The sequence below is a fragment of the Biomphalaria glabrata genome, chromosome 17 (assembly GCF_947242115.1).
Source record: "Biomphalaria glabrata chromosome 17, xgBioGlab47.1, whole genome shotgun sequence".
NCBI classification, from domain to species: Eukaryota; Metazoa; Mollusca; class Gastropoda; family Planorbidae; genus Biomphalaria; species Biomphalaria glabrata.
The window spans coordinates 23,251,431-23,263,861 of record NC_074727.1 but is presented as its reverse complement, the minus strand read 5'-3'; positions in this window follow the sequence as shown (position 1 = coordinate 23,263,861).

Genomic DNA, 12,431 nt, shown 5'->3' with positions numbered 1-12,431 from the left:
TATACATTCGCTTAAGCAGGATTCTTTCTAGGGGAGTAAGGGGTGGGGTAAAAATGTTCCATTGTTTTTTTAATCTAACATTTATTAATTTTTAAGAGAAAAACAATGTCTCTGTAGGTTGTATAAAGGATGTGTCATCTTTATTTAAAAAAGTATTTTAAATGTTTCTATTGTTCTTTTGTGTTTCCAGGAAACGCATGCAGTATAGACGAGTGTGCTTATCATAAATTAGCTTCGTTATACTATAATGAAAAAGTTAACATAAACCTATACAAAGTCGGCATTCATTTAAATATCTACTATTTAGTAGTACAGTAATAGTAAATAAATGTCTTCAGTTAAAGGTAAAGTAAGTACACGCAGTAGATTATCTCTTTTTCAAACCTCGCCATCCTTGGAATCCATGTTGTCAAATTCATGTTTCAAAGGCCTAGGGCTAACGAGGGGGTCAAACGGACAGAACAACGACCAACCGCTTTACATTCACAAGGTAATTTCAAGTAGCCATGAAAGTTTGGTGAACTTCAGGGCGTCCGAAAAGTCTTTTTGTTAAAAAATTCAGTATTCACCTTGTTTCGGAAGTTTTACCCCCAACGAACCAAATACATTATTCTTCTCATTTTAGTTTGTGACTCTACATTAATTATAAAATGGATTGCTTATGTAAGTCATAATGTTGACCAGTCTAACAGCACTGGGGCATACACTGCTGGATACTCTAAATGCAATGTTAAAGTAAGGATCAGGAACAGAAATGATGGGGTGAAAGCTAAACAACTAGAAAATATAATCCATCATCATGTTTCACATCTAGCAACAAATCGACTGCTACATATCCCCGCGACATCTTCCCAATAAAACTGGAAGGTCACAGTAAGGTGGAGTAAAATAAGGTATATGGTTTAAGACGGTTTCCTCAATGAGTATTTTTAATCTCTCTCTTCCTCCGTAATGTTCCTTTTTATAAGGACCAAATATGTTTCTTAATAACTCAAACTATAGGATCTGGGTATGCAATCAACAGATTCAAAGAAGTAGTTTTTGGAATCACTAATCGTTTTAAACATTGCCTTCGATCCCGAAGGTTCAGGAGGAGTATGTCCAAGCAATGCCAGTTTCGACCTGCATATTTGACCACATCAAATTACGATCAAATGTCGATAAAGCCTATGATTGATAAAGTTTGCTCTATTCGTCTTATCGTAAAAGTAAAGTTAAATTTCCCATTTCAGACCTTGCTATCTATGGGGCAGATGATGTAAAGGTTATTTGTTTCGTGGCCCACGGTTAACGAGGGTGTCATGTGGCCAGCACAACGACCGACCGCCTTTACTTTTCCACAACTAATGTCAGCTGGGTGGATTCAAAGTCCCCGAAAGTTCCAGAAATTAAAAAACCCATTCTTCACCAGGTTTCGAACCCGAATTGGTAACCAAGCGCTTTACAGCCCAGTAGCCACGTCTCGTATCGTCACATAGGCTGCAATATATTTATCACATCAGTTTTGAACTCTAAATTGATTTATGTTTTCTTGAAACTGTGAATTCAACATATTGAATAAATCAAGGGACCAGAAGATGCTTCTTTTCATGTTCATTTAGAATTAGAGTTACTGATACTAAAAAGAGCAGAAGAGACAATGTCTTTCCAAGTGCTCTCCCCTCCCCACTTTTCCTTTCAGTACCAACCTCACCTCCCCCCCCCCTTTTTTTTTCTTTTCTTTTTCAAGATATTTCTTCGACTACCGCTTCATATCGCTTTGCATTTCTTTTTAATTAATTACAGCAAATGTTCACTCTCTCTGTATATTTACTCTTTTGCGTTGAAACAAATGACGAGACTCCAGACGTGAACCCGCACTGCACCATATAATCGTTCATCAAGTGCATTTGTATTACCGAACAGCACTGAGCACTGCGTATTCCAAACACACAGACACAAGACAGACATCGTCTATCAGTGAACAAACTTATCCCCCCCCCCACACACACTAAAATAAAAATCATTCCATGACAAAAAAAAAAGTTTATTCTTTAAGTTAAATTTTTCACGCAAGGAATTTTGTTAATGGTCATAGGTGTTGCTTTTTAAAAGGCTTATATCAACTTACACGGGCATAAAGTCTCCGTTTATATTTTACGGTATACAGATGTATGCAAACGCGACATGAAGCTATTTAAAATCGACACTAGCAGCTGGGAAAAAGTAGCACTGTATAGATCCACATAGAGAGAGAGCATAAGAGAAGGGTCTCGGATTGCAGATGCCCTACACAACAGAAGCAGAAGGTTGAAAATGCAACTGCGCCTGGTGATTTCATATGCCCAATCTGCAACCGCAGCTGTGTATCAAGGTTTGGCCTCTTTAGCCACATAAGAAGTTGCAAAGGTAAAAGATCGTCTCTCGAGACGTAAAAAGTCACACAGTAATATCAACTTACTACGTCTGTCTGAATGGGACACATTTTGATCACGTTATTTCTCCCGCTTCCTATTCTCGGATCAAGTTGAAACTTTGCACAATTATTCATTGTCCATAACAAAACTTGAATCAATAAAAAAAAAATATTAACCAATCAACTAATTAATTAGTGGTAGTAAATTAATTTGTTTGATATATGAAAAGGTGGAAATAATTCTTACAGTATTGAGATATATGGTTGTAACTGTACAGTTCTTTCCCTTATCTAAAAATTTGAAATACTTGTTTAGCAAAAAACAATTTATAAGTATTTAATAAAAACATTAAAGAAACAAATCAAGCATCAGAAGCAACAAAACAAAGCAAAGCATGTCTAAATAAAGAATTTTCTTTTTCCCTTGTTCTTTTTCTTCTTAGATGAAGGGTTTTCGTATTTTCGGTGGACCATCAAAGTTACTTTAACAATTATAAGAATTAGGAATTGCCCGTGAGTTAAAAGAATGTGGGAATATGCATCAGGAAGTAGTTATTGTGACCAAACAGAAACACACCCTGCACTGATATTAATTAACAAGTAAAAAAAAATCTTTAAAAAAAATCATTAAATACATAAACCAACCAATTCAAATTTATTTAAATCAATCTACCATTAACAACAAGCAAAATATAAAATACTAGTCGACCGGCAGCGTTTTTGCAGGGCCAGCCCTAGGCCACTGCAACCTATGTGGGCCCCGCAGTGGGCCCCGCACTTTCATAGGAACCGCGCTAATTCAAGGTGTATAAATTATTAAATTAAGCCATTTTATAACTTAAAACTGATTTCCCGCGCCATACTGCCGATTTACCAGGAGTCCTGGAAATCTCCCGAAATTGCAAATATACGAAAAAGTCCTTAAAATATACGGCAATATATAGACAAAAATTGTTATTTTGGGGTGTCATTCAATATGGAAAACGCCAACCCAACGCGCGATAAATAAAAATGGCATTATGCATTAGCCGTAAATGTGGAATCTGGTAAAAGAAGCTTCTCGCGTTTCAAACTAATGAAGAATTACTTGAGGTCAACAATTCTCAAAGATAGATTGAAACATTTGGTAATTTTTGCTATTAAGCGTGATCTATGTAGGAAACAGAATTATTATGATATACTGTATGACTTTGCTACATGCAAGGCTCGTAAAGTAATTCTGTACGTAGTAAAGAATGAATAAAATGCATAGACGAATTTACTTTCTAATACAAACTCTTAAATTTCACTTATTATCCGCTTTCCTACCCAAACTTGGCCCCGCAAAATCCGTCTGGCCCTTCCTTCAGTGTTGAAAATAGTTTACTTCATAGTCCGAACCTCCGCAGGACTAAGGGGGATGGGAGCGGGCAGGGTTTGAATCGATAAATCCAAACGACAGTCCAGCGCGCAAACCGCACGACCAGGCAGCCATCCGTAGTGACGGGTGAATACTACTTGTTATCCCCCCCTCTTGTTTTTTCGTGGGGTAACTCTATCCGCAGAAATAAAAGAGTGATCTTTTCTTTACTTCTTTCTTGCGTGTCCAAACTCTTGAGCCATGAAGAGAATTATATATATAGATTTAACAAGAAAAACACAAAAATAGTTTGATTAAAAACGGAGTCGTTACAAAGTGTAGTTGGAACAACTTCTGAACTATGTTAGCCTTTTTGTTTAGCGCTATTTCATGCTTTTAGCTATCTCAATACGCCATGATCGCTTATCTCAGTGGCGCAGCTAGCAATGTGCGGGTGGTGCGGGCCGCACGGGGCATAAAGTGGCGGGGGGCATCAAACTGAGGACAAACTTTCTCAGTAAAACAACACATTGCAGTTACATAAATAAAAACATTTATTTGTTTTGGTAATTTGTTATGTCTTATATTTTATTCTTAAATTAAATCAAAAGTTAGCTGTAGACCAGCTTGAATCATATTTCACTAGATTTGTTTAAATCTCTGAAGGCCACGCACTTTTACACTTTTGTTTTGAAGCTTTACGTGATGTTATTTCATTGTTCAATAGACAGGTTATGGACAAGTTTATAATGATGTTTTTTTTTTTAAAATTACTAATTACTAATGATCCAATCTCTTTTGTGGATCAGTGGTGGGAAGGGCTATCAGGGAGAAGGTTTTCCAACCGCTCAGTAAACACTACACTGCTAGAGTCGGGATTCGAACCAAACCCCATTGTAAGGTGGCCAAGCCTCTTAGCCACACATCACTTGCTTGGATGGAACTTGAAGTTTGTCTGTGATTAGGCAACAATAATGACAGTAAGGCTTAAGATTTAAATAAGAAAGAGGGAAAAATGTGGAGACATTATCTGTAGAGAATCTTAGAGATCATGTGTTTTCTCTTAACACAGAATCTGGCACTCAGTGGGCATCAAAGAAATATCCTGGAGTGAAATTACCTGAGGGAACTAATACGTACATGTCCCAACACAGGAAAACCAAATTCATTGTAATATAAGTGCACACAAAAACAAAATCATACAGAAAGTATAGAAAGCAAAATATTTATTTTCCACTGTACACCTAACATCTAAAATCTGGATCAAAACTGTATGGTACATTGTCATGCAATGAAATAATAACCTCATAAGAACAACGCCATGATAAATATAAATTTTAGTCGCCTTTATTGAATCCTCAGATGGAAATCAACCTCGATGGTTCACACAGCGACATAGATAAACACGAATTTCGTCTGGGGGCTTCAGGTAATTATCGCAGTTTCTTCCCAAGTCTCCGAACTTCCAAAACAAGAATTTATTTAGCTTTAAAGTTTTATTTTTAAAAATATGTCAGTCCCCGAATATTGCCATCTTGATTCGCATATTTTTTTTTACTATTGTAGTAAGTGTGGCTACATGCAAGCGAAGTATTTCCAAACTTACTTTGATGAAGAAATACTTAAAATCAACGATGACAAATTTACGACTCGCTAATTAGCACTCTTGAACAATACTTAATGAAAAAAAACTGTTTTCGGTAAAAATATCGATAGTTTGCAGGTAAGATTCACTTGTATTATATTTTTTTGTAAAATCGATTCTTTGAGAAATAGCAATGTTTAAATAATGAATACTATTTGTTTGGAAATTATAAAAATTAGGAATATTTGAAAGGAGAACGACCTGAATTCGAAGTCTAAACTCAAGGCTCCTCAAGCCGACACACTAACCAATCTAGTGAGGTGCTTATAAAAATAGAAGATTGCATAGTTATCTGTTGTTTGTTTCATTTCTTTTTCTTTCTTTTCGTTTTTAACTTCTAATCCTCAAACAAGAACATTTAAATCTACCAGTTAAATTCAATGTTCCATTTTTTTTTTTAAATCTGTCATTCATATCATTCATCGTCAAAAGCAAAGTGATCGGTCTTACAAAGTGTTTTCAGCTTCGAAAAGGTGGAATCGTGTTAAATAAAAACAACTTTTTCTGTTACTTGTTTATTTTTCTACGAAGACATAATATATTCAAGTAATTTAAATATTGATATTTTTGAACGATTCAAATAATAAATGGCTAAAACATTTGACAACAAAAAATATGCAGATTGTATAAAAAAAAAAAAACTTTATTATGTGATGATTGAGTTCACATTTTGTGGTCAATCCCAAATAGAACATTCACGAAACACGAGGTTATACAGTTCGTCTGCTAGATTCTACGTCTGCTTATTCTTTACGACTAGTTCAACTCAGACAGACACACGCAGACGTGAACTTTAATGTGCAGTGAGTAGTGCACTTGTCGGTCCGATGTCAACTTTGTCTTGCAGCTTGGGCTATTGCCACGGTTGTTTTTTGAGCATACTGAGAGCTACGGAGACAATTATTGTGACAGCAGTTGCACAAATGTTGTTACAACATGCAGCATCGAGGAGCGAACAATTGTCACGATGAACCCGTTATTGTTAATTATTAAAACGCCTGCAGGCTTTTTTTTTTAATCGCCAGACATTTTAGCTGTCTGAGCCAAAATAAAAAAAAAACAACAACATTTAAAAAAAAAATCCAACTGCACTTGGTCATACCATGGTTCAAATCCTTGACCTTCGTTCAACTAGCCCCTTTGTTTTTTTTTCGCCACACGTCTTTATTTAGACATGCTTTGCTTTGTTTCGCTGCTTCCGTTGCTTGATTTGTTTCTTTAATGTTTTTATTAAATACTTATAAATTGTTTTAGGCAAAACAAGTATTTCAAATTTCTTTCGCATTTTTAATTTCGTTTTAACAGACACACAAGGTAATCAATGGTCAGTCAGGAAAACATTAACATTTTACTAAAAAGCAACTTATGGGAATACGTCTGCTTGATATCTTGTAAGGTATGCACTTCGGGATATCGTCACGATGGTTCTGAGTTCAAAAACTTGATATCCCCCTTTTAGCTGTTGGAGGTTGTTGGGCTAAGAATTTTATAAATATATTTAAAAGCCCTCACTCACTCATCAGTAATTTCCTCAATTGCCCTGGAAGAAAAATTAAGAAAATTTAATCTGTTATCACTTACCTTTGGTCTACGGCAACTAAGATATTTTCATGATCGAAATTTTAAGCACTTAATTTTTTTCCCAATGTCCTCCTTTATAAATAATATTCAGTTAGCTCGTTAGAGCATTAGACTTATAAACTGAGGGACAATGGTTCAAATACTTTTTTTTTTCTTTTTTTTTGGGGGGGGGGATTTAATTTTAATTATTTGATTTACATAAAACTTAAAACGGAATTTATAGTCTTGATCCTGAAACAGTTATTTTATAATATTTTTATAACAGATGATTTTAACAATACCAAAATTGATGGTGTTTGAAAACATCAGCCTTTCAAATAATTTGATAAAAAGCTGAAAAGTTAAATACTCAGAGATTCAATCTAGAAATGTTTTGTAAGGCGTACTGTGTGTGTGGGAGAGGGGAATAAGTGATACTGATAATATAATGGACTGGCAAAAAGTAGGTGTGTTTGCTCTACAATACGCTGCCTACATGAATACTTCCGGCAAATAGCGGCGAATGCTACGTCGCGGGTGATAAAGCCCTAAACTTTACCCTTATAAGCTTACGATGTTCATTGGAGCCACAAGGCATCTGTTATCGTTACCTGCAATAGGCCAGCTTTAAATTCATGATCACTCATAGCGTTTAAAATGTTTTGGAGGGAAGTTTGTTTTGTGGTACACCTTACGGTGTATTGTCATTTGTATATATGCTAGCAATAAAGTAGGCCTATATTGCGAGGATGGCAAACTACTCTAAATTAATTTTGAATATATTTGTATGGTTTCCTTTGTCTTGAACGATAATAGATGCGCCGAATGTTGATTGCTTCATTTGAGTCGGGGCAAAATCTGTTGTGGTAATCCTGGGTTTTAGATAACAAAAAAAAAAAAAAAAGATCACGTGATGCCCATGCGCCATAGTTCTTCTTTCGACCTTACAAGTGTAATTTCAAGGAATGCTACGGATTAAAGTTGGCATTGTCTCATTTGCTGTCAGAGAAAATGTTTGTTAGTTATAGCACGTAATGGGCTTTACTCCTTAATGGGTTCTACTGATTTTTCTTCCTTGTTGGTTCATTAAAAAAGAGCAAATAAGAGAGAAGACAAACAGACAGACAACATAAAGATAGGAATGTAAATAACTGAAGAAAAAACAACTCATTTTTTAAAATAATTTGAAATCGTGGATAAAGCTAATGTCGTTTTCATTTTTGTAATGTAATAACCAAAATAAAAAAAAACAAGGTTACAAAAGTGGTCCACCCAGGCAGACTTCAATATTTTCAGAAAGAACATCCAAATGAAATTATTTCAAAGACAAATGAGAATTAAGAATGGAGAAAGAAGGTTTACAGATCTTGTGTAGTGCCCCAACGGTTCCGCGGAACAAAGAATAGGTGAAAGTGAATGTAAATTTAGATGTGAACCTGGCCTAACTAGTTCCCCTTTTAGACCTTGTGGCAGATGATGTAAAGTTCATCTGTTTTTGTGGCCTACGGTTAACGAGGGTGTCATGTAGCCAGCACAACGACCAACCGCCTTTACTTTTCCCCAACTAATGTCAGGTACCCATTAGAGCTGAGTGGACTCAGAGGCTCCCAAAGATTCCAAAGTTGAAAATCCCAATCTTCACCAGGATTCGAATCCAGGACCCCCGGTACGGAAGCCAAGCGCTTTACCGCTCAGCCACCGCGATTCCCCTGGCCTAACTTATGTCTTATAATTGATCTAATTGTTTTGAAAAGGCTCAATCACTTATTCGAATCCTCAAAAAAAAAAAAAAAAATAATTTCCGCAATAAAAAAAATTGTATATGAAAATGAAATTTATAAGATTACTATTCGTTTTCAATTAGGTCTAATTTATAATGCATACTAATTAGCTTTTTCTCTTTAAAAAAACTGCTTGCATAACTGATTTTAAAAATTAGATTTTTCGCTTTCAGGAAAAAAAAAATAGCCGTTGCATCAGAACTTTGAATGGTCTAAAACAGGGGTCTCAAACTCATATCAGCATGTTGGCCACAGTGGAAAGTAACAATCAGTCAGCGGGCCACACCACGAAAAGAAAATGTTTTTTCATTAAATTTTACAAACACTACTGTCACTGCAGTTAAATGCTAAAATATAGTTTTTATATAATTATAAATTACATTTATTGTAGTTTATACATGCACAGGCAGTTTAGTTTACTCAAATAAGTTGACGTTGCCTCTGTCACTAATAAAAAAAAAAAGCAGAAACTGTAGTTCCCCCCCCCCCAAAAAAAAAAAAAAAAAAACAACCTATAATTACTAGGCCTACTGCAGATGGTTCGTCACACATGTTTCTGTCCACTCAGCTGAGAGCGTTTGGCAGAGACCAGACCATCGACGTTATCGAAATGACACAAACTGTCTGTGGTTGAGACCCCGTGCACGTATGAAGTTCACAGTCTTCACGACAACATCCATCATGTTCTTCGTTTGTAGACTTTTGCCACAGAGTGCTTCTCGATGCAGAATGCGGTGTATGGCTGCAAAAGGTCCATGAGCTGATACCGTTTCTCTACCATTAATCAAACAACACCAACCTTCTCTAAACACATTGCTGGTGCACCTTCCGTAGCCACTGAAACAAGTTTTTCCCACGTAGCCCACACATGTCAATACAAGCTTCCAGTTCTTGAAACACATCGCGTCCAGTCGTCGTTCCTTTCATGGCTAGTAAGTCCAATAGCTCTTCAACAATATTCAAGTTTTCGTCGACCCCACGAATAAATACGGCACAGTATGCGGTGTCTGTTACACCAGTAGACTCGTCCACTGCAATGGAATATGCTACAAAGTCTTTTGCAGCTGCAGTTGCGGCTTGCCACTACACGCGACCTCAGGCCTAACGTCGATGCAGTTGTAAATCATTTCACGTCTTATATATGGTCATTGTAAATTTTATATATTTTTTTAAAATTCGCGGACGTGGTCGCGGGCCACACAAAATAGTTTCGCGGGCCGCAAGTGGCCCGCGGGCCACTTGTTTGAGACCCCTGGTCTAAAATATTGTAATGTCGGATTTTCAATATCTTTTCTAGTTTACGAGATCTAAACGGGACGGACGGACAAAACTAATAGCGTCTTTTCCCCTTTCGGGGGCGCTAAAAAAGGCGGCAAATTCTGCAAGCGTCTGTAATTATCAATAACGGTTGATCATGAGATACAAGAAACCTTTTTTACTGTCTCCAGTATTTCAATAAGCACCTGCTAACAGTCAAAGGAAAAACTATTGGCAGCAAATTACATTTGAAAGATATAATCTAGCTGGCAAAGACATTTCAACCCCCAAGAATAGCTACCCTCGAAGCTACATTTAATAAATACTAAAGAAATCCAATAGACCACATAATGGTTTCATTAGCTGTGATAAAATATTTTGGTCACAGCTGGGTCTGAAAAGCCCCATAAAATATTGCACTCTTCCTGAATTTTGGGACTTGAAGACAATGCCTTATTCTGAGTGTTTTCATTGGTTAGGTGCAACATTTTTATCGCGGAGTGAAAGTTTGATAATCATTGGGAAGGGAAGTGGTGGGGGGGGGGGAGACGGTTAGGAGTGGTGGGGAAAAAGGAGAGACCCATCCCCTCCCCCCCTCCCTTTTCAAAGAGGCCAGCCACGGTGTTGCACTGCACTGTTTCACACCTGCTATCAAATCTTGTTTCAATCCCGTCATCAAACAAAGCGGCCGGTTTTCAGTCAACAAGCAGGAGCTGAAGGACAGCGGACACTGGAGTGGACATTAGCGCGGTGGGAAGACTGAGCAATCAAGGCCAAGCGAAGTTTGATCTTGTTGGCTACTTGTGCTTTCCGTCTCCAGCCCCTTAGCCTTCCTTTCACCTTCTTCCTCATGATGTTGTAGTCAAGGGCATGTAACTCGGACGTAGACTCAGCAGAAGTGGGCCATGGTCGCTTTGATTCGTTTTTTTGTCGCTGATAGTACCGCAATAATTGCTCTAATGAATTTTACCTCCCCCCCCCATGGATATTTGTTTCTGGGAAGGCTCTATTAATTATTAAAGTGCAGTAAAAGTTTGACAATCATATATCGAGCACTACATTTTATATTTTAAAAAGCAACCACCTAGATTGTTAAATGGGAGGCGCGATGGCTGAGCGCTAAAGCGCTTGACTATCGAATCGAGGGTCCCCGGTTCAAGACTGGAATTTTTAATTTCGGGATCTATGGGCGCCTCTGAGACATAATACAGAGGCTTAGTGAGTAAAATGTGCGCACGGGGCAAGGTACTTTATTGGCGACCCCCCGACGCCCATTTTCCATGAACATCACATAGAAATATAGGCTGCAAGTGGCGCTTCCTGAGCACCTGGGGCATCGTGCCCCCTTGCCCCCTCACTACGCCTCTGACATGATAAGGTATGAGATCTATTAAACTGAAATTGTTAAATTTAACATTTTAACGTTTTATAATAATTAATAATTATTAATTTTATAATATGTAAACAATGTGAAAGTACGGTACTCTACAACAGTGTTTCTTAAACTGTCGACATATGCGTACCCCTTCATTCATTTTCGTAACTCTGAGAACCTCTAGCCCATAAAAAAAGGATAATAAACAAAAATAATAAACAAGAAATAAAATATATAAATATTATATTATAAATAACAATGAAAAGGATACAATTGCTGTGATGAGATGACAGATCATCCTAATTTGGTTCTTTGGTTGCTAATTTTAAGCTGAGAGGCGGTTCCACCATTTCCACGCCCAATAGTCTGTTCCTATTTTTTTTATCGACATGTCTACACATGCTGAAAAAGCAACTTCTCAGAAATATGAAGTTGGAAAAGGCAAGAAGTATTTCAGAACTTTGTCTGTTAAAATCTGATACATATTTGTACCTTTCGTAACGCCCATTAATGAATCGAAGCGCTTGCAATGCGTTCCATTATTCCCTTGGCTGTTATACAGGCTTTCGTCTAATGCCAGGTGTGGATCGGAATCTCTTCACTCCGAGTCCTGTCTGAAGGTTCCACAACGGCAGCGACCATTATTGCGACTGGATCGTGCCACGTACGTAGCGTGCAGACTCCTGCTTGCTAAAAGTGGTCAAAGAGCGCTCTAATCATGGATGGAAAGCGTGGTCGAAGGCTAAATACGCTTGAACTTGTCTTGGCTACCTATGAAAGCGGTTCGATGTTCGACACCCGGCTCGAGCAGAGTTGTATTTACTGAGCGCCAAAAGGCAGCATTGAAAACCCTCTCCCAGATACCCCTCCCCCACTGGTCCACAAATGAGATTGGGTCATAACGCTCTGAGCATGCTATAAGCATGAAAGTAGCGCTACATAAAAGCTAAAATTTATTTTATTTAAATGTATTTAATTTCCTCATATTCCTAATCCGTAACCGCCACGAAGCCTTGTAAAGACCGCCACTCCACGGTCCCACCATAGTCTAAGATGACGGCGCCCTTGTGGAGCGGCGT